Raw genomic sequence first — 6,000 nt, 5'->3', positions numbered from 1 at the left:
CACTCCATGAATTATCTTACCCTGCTTTAACTCTCGAGTTTCTGAGCTCATTTACCTACTTTCCCAGTGATCATCTTATCAAATTTCGATTGCTTAATGTAGAACGGTCCTTAGCCTTTGACTAGGGATGTCATTGGGGCGGGGCGGTGTTGGATATAGGCTCCCCCGTACCCGTACCCACCAAGAAAAACTCGTACCCATCCCCGCCCCACCATCCGTGGCGGGTACAAGTTTCCAAAACCATCCCCGCCTCAACGGGCAAAAATATAAAACCGTACCCTCCCCGCGTACCCATTAACCCGCTACACCATAATTTTATTCGATAAATTTTTTCGCTTAAATTGATTTAATCATTAATAATTTCCATTTTTCTTTGAATTTTTTATAATTTTAGTTTTTCACCAAAGAAGTTAGTAAAAAACTTTATTAAATAGCTATTATTAACTTTATATCTTAATTATAACTAAATAAGATTTAAAAAATTGTCATAATTGTATTAATTTTTTTTATGATTGGCGGGTAGGCGGGTATGAGGCGGGTAAGATGCAAAATCTATCCCCGTCCCATTACCCATGGCGGGTAAAATTTTCGTACCCACACCCGCCCCACCACCCGCCAAAGCTCTACCCATCCCCGCCCCAACTGGGGCGGGTGCGGGGCGGTACCCACTTGTACCCGCCCCACTGACATCCCTACCTTTGACCGTCTGTCAGAAATTCTGGGAATAGATAAGCATATAGACGGAGACTTGTACGGTGTTGGTGGCTGTCCGCTATTCGATATTTTCCATTGTTTACCGGTTATACGGATGCGGATGTCAGTGCTATGGCTTTGTTGGACGTCCAACACGTTTGTCTTCGTTTATTCTTGAGGTATTTGAGCTATTTGTTGTATGGCCGGCACGACAAGAGCAAGACCTCCACTATTGAGGTCTTAATCCTTGCTAGTTAATTGAATCCTTATCGGGAGGAGACATTCCAGTTCTCCCCTCCTGCTCTTGTGTGCTCGGCTTTTGACAGGATGATTGGGAGGTATGGAAACCTTGATTGTGGTGCTCTTGTCACCAAGATAGCTAGGGTTGTTTGTGATTTTGAGGGTGATGACCCCTACGAGCCCATGGATGACCATGAGCCACTTGTTGATGATGACCACCTCCGTTATGACATTTCTTATATTGACATCAAGAATGGGAAGGACCATTACTGGAGGGTCCAGGGCGAGTCTTACATGCTTCTACCTTGCGCCCGTTTACCTGCTGTCGACCCCCTTGAGGAGAGTACGGCCGTGGAGCAACCCCCACCCGTTATTTATCTGATTCCTCAGGACCTTCTGGTCACTTTTCTTGGGTCTAGTACTACTACCACTACCGGCGGGCGCCGGAGACGTCGACCTACTACCCATCTGCCTGGCTCATTCCAGCCTGCTCCTCCTCCACCTCCTTCAGCCTATCCTGCTTCAGGCTACCACTTTGATCCGGTTATTGCACGAGAGGTGAGGATGCATGAGGTCATCAACACTACTTTGACAGAGAGACGGATGTGGGAACAGATGGAGGCCATGTCTCTTGCTTCAGGGGGACAGTATCGGGGTGTGTCACCTAGCTATTACACCACTCTGGGTAATGATAGTCGTGTTTTCCACCTCTATGGCGTGACTCCTACAGAGTTCGGACAATTTAGTACTGCCTTGGGCCGTCCCTTTTACACTCCAGTCCGCCCTCCTCAGCCTACTTCTGTTTTTGCGGAGGACGCCGGTGTTCCTTGCTCCCAGAGAGGGCCGTTTGGTCAGTTTAGTGCTTCTACTTCCGCTGCTGCTGTTCCAGGAGGAGGTGGTCGTGGTAGAGGCCGTATTAGGAGAGCCACCCGTGGTCGAGGTCGTAATCCCGTTCCTGATCCTGAGTTGATGTCCCTGTATGCCGAGATCGATGATTTTGATGATACTAATGGAGCCCAGTAGTGATAGCTGGTCACTACATCCCTCTCTTTACAGCTGGTTTGGGGGAGGCTACTGCATTACAGCTGGTATTATCCTTCTTGTTTTGTTTTATTGCATTTCTTTTTACCCTTTTTCCCTTTGTTTATAGTGTCCTATAGGTTGCTGAATTTCTGTGTGATTGCTATGCTGTAGGCGTTACAATGAGGACACTATGACATTTAGGTTTGGGGGAGTATGTTTATTTCTGTTGTGTGCTTTTATTTAATGTTGTGTGTGAAAAATTCCAAAAAATCAAAAAAAAAAAATCAAGAAAAATGAAAAAAATCAAAAATACAAAAACATGTTTTTATTTACTTTTATTTATTTTGAATCGAGTCTTGGTGAATTGTGTAGCCATGATGATAATTTGCTTTGTCTTTGCATTTGAGTCACATCTAGTTGTCCATATACATTGTTTTGACCTGTTAGCTATGATGAACAAAGCTCTTTACTCAAGTCTTGACCGTCACAATATGCCTTATGCCGAGTAGACTTGACTTTATTTTGTTGGTAAACCACTTAAATTTCCGAGGTCTTTAGAGCTTCCTAGGCCGGGAACATTAATAAACCTGTCTCATTGTTATTTAGGCTGATGAGTGTGGTCTCCTTGTGGAATATGTAATATCAAACTGCATAAGTGTGACATTAGTTTCTTAGCTTTTGCGCGTTCATATGATTAAGTACATGAGGATAGGCGGTTCTTTTTGTTCAAATAAGCCTTACATCACCCAGTTTTTGTTAGTCCGTTTGAACCATGTAGCCATTTTATATCCTATTTCTTAGCTACATTCCAGAATTTGCCTACCTTTTTCGGGACAGTCACAGTTGCTTGAGTCCTTATTGTTATAGCTACTTTGGTTGGGTTGGGACTTTTATTGTCATGTGGGTAGTAGCTATCTTTTTGTAGCAATTGTGTGACCTCTTATGTTTAAAAGAGAAGTAATATGAAGCAAAGAAAAAAAAAAGAGAGAAAAAAAAGAAGAAAAGTTTCGAAAAATTCAGAAAAAAGAAGAAGAAAAGAAAAGGAAAAGAAAAGAAGAAAAATGTATGCTTCATTGAGTTTTGTTAGGAGGTCGTGTGTGGTAATTACTGGAGTCTAATGCACATTTGGAGAGTCTTTTCATTTCTCTCATATGTTGTCAAAGTTGAGATTATTTCTCCAGTTGGATGATTGTTTTATTTCTTATTAGATTTGGCTATTGGTCTAGCGCTGCGACTACCGTCTGAGCCTCACATACCCATACGTGCTTATGCACAAGCCACTTTTATCACTACAAAAAGAATTAAAACAGGCGACTAATTTTGGCGACTGAAATCAGTCGCCAAAATCAATTTGGCGACTGAAATCAGTCGCCAAACGTCAGTCGCGGACCTTAGTCGCCTTTTCTAACTTTGGCGACTGAAAAATCAGTCGCCAAATGACTAAAATGGCGACTGATATGGTAGTCGCCAAATTGGCGACTGATTTGAGGTAGTCGCCAAATTGGCGACTGAAGTTCAGTCGCCAAATTTGGATTCAGTCGCCAAATTTGGGTGACGAGCGATTTATTTGAGGAAATTTGGCGATCGAATTGAGGTTTGGCGATGAAATTGATCGCCATTTTGGCGACTACCATAAATCGATCGCCAATTTGGCGATCGAATTTCGATCGCCAACTCTCAATTCGATCGCCAAAGCCACTTTGTATGTTTTGGTGGTTTTTTCGTTTTCATTGCTAGCCAAATATTTACAACCTGCATACAAACCGATGTTCCACAACACCATACATCCCAAATTTCAACACACACAACACCATACATTTCAACCCAACACCTCCCATTTTCTCAAACTTCATTTCATATATTGAAAATGAAAGTTTTACAAGCTAAGCTATTCTAATGTTCAAGTCTAAAGTTCAAGTTTTACAAGCTTACATGCTAAAATCATCTTACTTGGAAGCCAACACCGGCTCCACTCCCCCCATGTGGACCATGCGGATCATTTGGATCGTAGTTGGATCTAGGTCCGGGGTTACAACCTTGCCACCAATTCTCAAACATTTCCATTCTTTCCTTCATTTGGCGAAATTCTTCATCACGTTTGGCAAGTTCTTCATCACGTTTGGCATCACGTTCATCACGCTCTCTTATTTGACTTTGAAGTTGACTAATAATTCCCGGTTGATACGTGTTGCTGGAATTGTTGAAGTCGATCTTCTACGCGTTTTCTCATAGAAAGCCGGTGTTGAACTTCCGGTACCATACACGTGCCCTTTATTGAAGCCATCCACCAACTCATACCATATGTCATTATCCGGTTTTTCTGGATTGGCGGCTTTTTCTTGTTCAAATGCTTCCTACAATATTAAACAAATGGTTGTAAGTTAATATGGTAACCACCTTATATACGACATTTTAAAAGAGAATAAATTAACAAAAATTAAGTGTTAGGGAAAACTTACATATAATTGCTTGTCTTTTGGCTTAGTCCAAGTTCTAACCCCTTTGTGGTCAACCCTGGAATGCGTGTCCAGAAACAGTTCCGGTACCGTCGCAATCGGCTTTGACTTCTTCTTTCCTTTCTGAATGAAAAAAAAAACATACATGTTAGAAAATCAACAAAAAATCTAACATAAAATAAACATGTTGCATTGAAAACAAAAAAAAGTGTGAAATAATAGACAAACTTAGCTAATTCTATTAATGCAAAAGACGGTTTCACTTAGCTTAATATTAATAATAATACGACGATTTCACTTAACTTAGTAATAATAATAATAATAATAATATTAATTAAGACGGTTCCACTTAGCTTAATACTAATGATAATGAGACGGTATCACTTAGCTACCCAACACCATACACCACCCACGACCCACGACCCACGGCCACCCCACTACCCACCCACCCACGGCCCACCACAGCCCATCCCCGACCAACCCCACCCACGGCCGAACCCCCCCCCCCCCCCCCCCCCCCATAACCCTAAACCTAAAGACAAACCTCATAATCATTCCCTTTTAATTCAAACACAAATTAAACTAAATCTAACTACAAATTAATCTAACATACAAACTACAAATAAATCTAACAAACTAACCACAAATTAATCAAACTAACTACAAATTAATCTAACAAATTAAACTATATAAACTGAAATTAAACAAAAAAAAACTAACCTAATTGAAGAGGGTGGATGTGGCGGTGGAAATGGCGGTGGAGATGGCGGTGGAAGGGTGGTTGTGTGGTGTTGTTCGTTGGTGTCGTCGCCGCTTTTCAATCGCTCGTCCCTTTTTTTTTCGCAAAGAGTAAAGTAGGAGAGAGGAGCACTGGTTTGTATTAAAAAATTTGGCGACTGAATATCAGCCGCCAAATTTGGCGACTAACTTTATTTCAGTCGCCAATTTGATTCCCTTTTTAAAAGAGACAGCCTGGTTTCCATTAAAACAATTGGCGACTGAATTTCATTTTGGCGACCGAATTTCAGTCGCCAATTTGGCGACTACCCAAAAATCAGTCGCCAAATTCAAAATATCGGTCGCCACGTTTGATTCCCTTTTTAAAAAAGACAGTCGCCAGATTGGTGACTGATTTCAGTCGCCAATTTTAAAATCAGTCGCCAATTTGGCGACTAAATATATCAGTCGCCAAATTCCGGTCGCCTGTTTTAGTTTTTCTTGTAGTGTATACCCATGCCACTTTACCATCTTTCTGTCCTAGATACATGTACTTGGTCTGCTTTGTGAATGCGTAATTAGTTGGAGAATCTCTTATCACATTAGATTGCATGCATATTTCATAAGTTGAGTGAGAGTCTTTATTCTTTCTATCTTGCATATATCTCACCTCTTATGAGTGCATGAGTGAAACCGCGAGAATCCAACAAAATTGTCTTGCAAGGTTGAAAAGTATTTGGCTGAGTCTCGGCATCATTTCACATCTTGAGTAAGAGCTGCGTTAGTCTATTACCCGTGCTTTTGAATTTTTTTTATTAGCACAACTTTGGTCATTACTTTGTTATAGATGTGGACAACTGGGATTTGTATG

This window comes from Silene latifolia, chromosome 2, assembly GCF_048544455.1.
Source record: "Silene latifolia isolate original U9 population chromosome 2, ASM4854445v1, whole genome shotgun sequence".
In the NCBI taxonomy this organism is placed as follows: Eukaryota; Viridiplantae; Streptophyta; class Magnoliopsida; order Caryophyllales; family Caryophyllaceae; genus Silene; species Silene latifolia.
The sequence above is the reverse complement of the archived record's forward strand: the minus strand, read 5'-3'. Positions refer to the sequence as shown.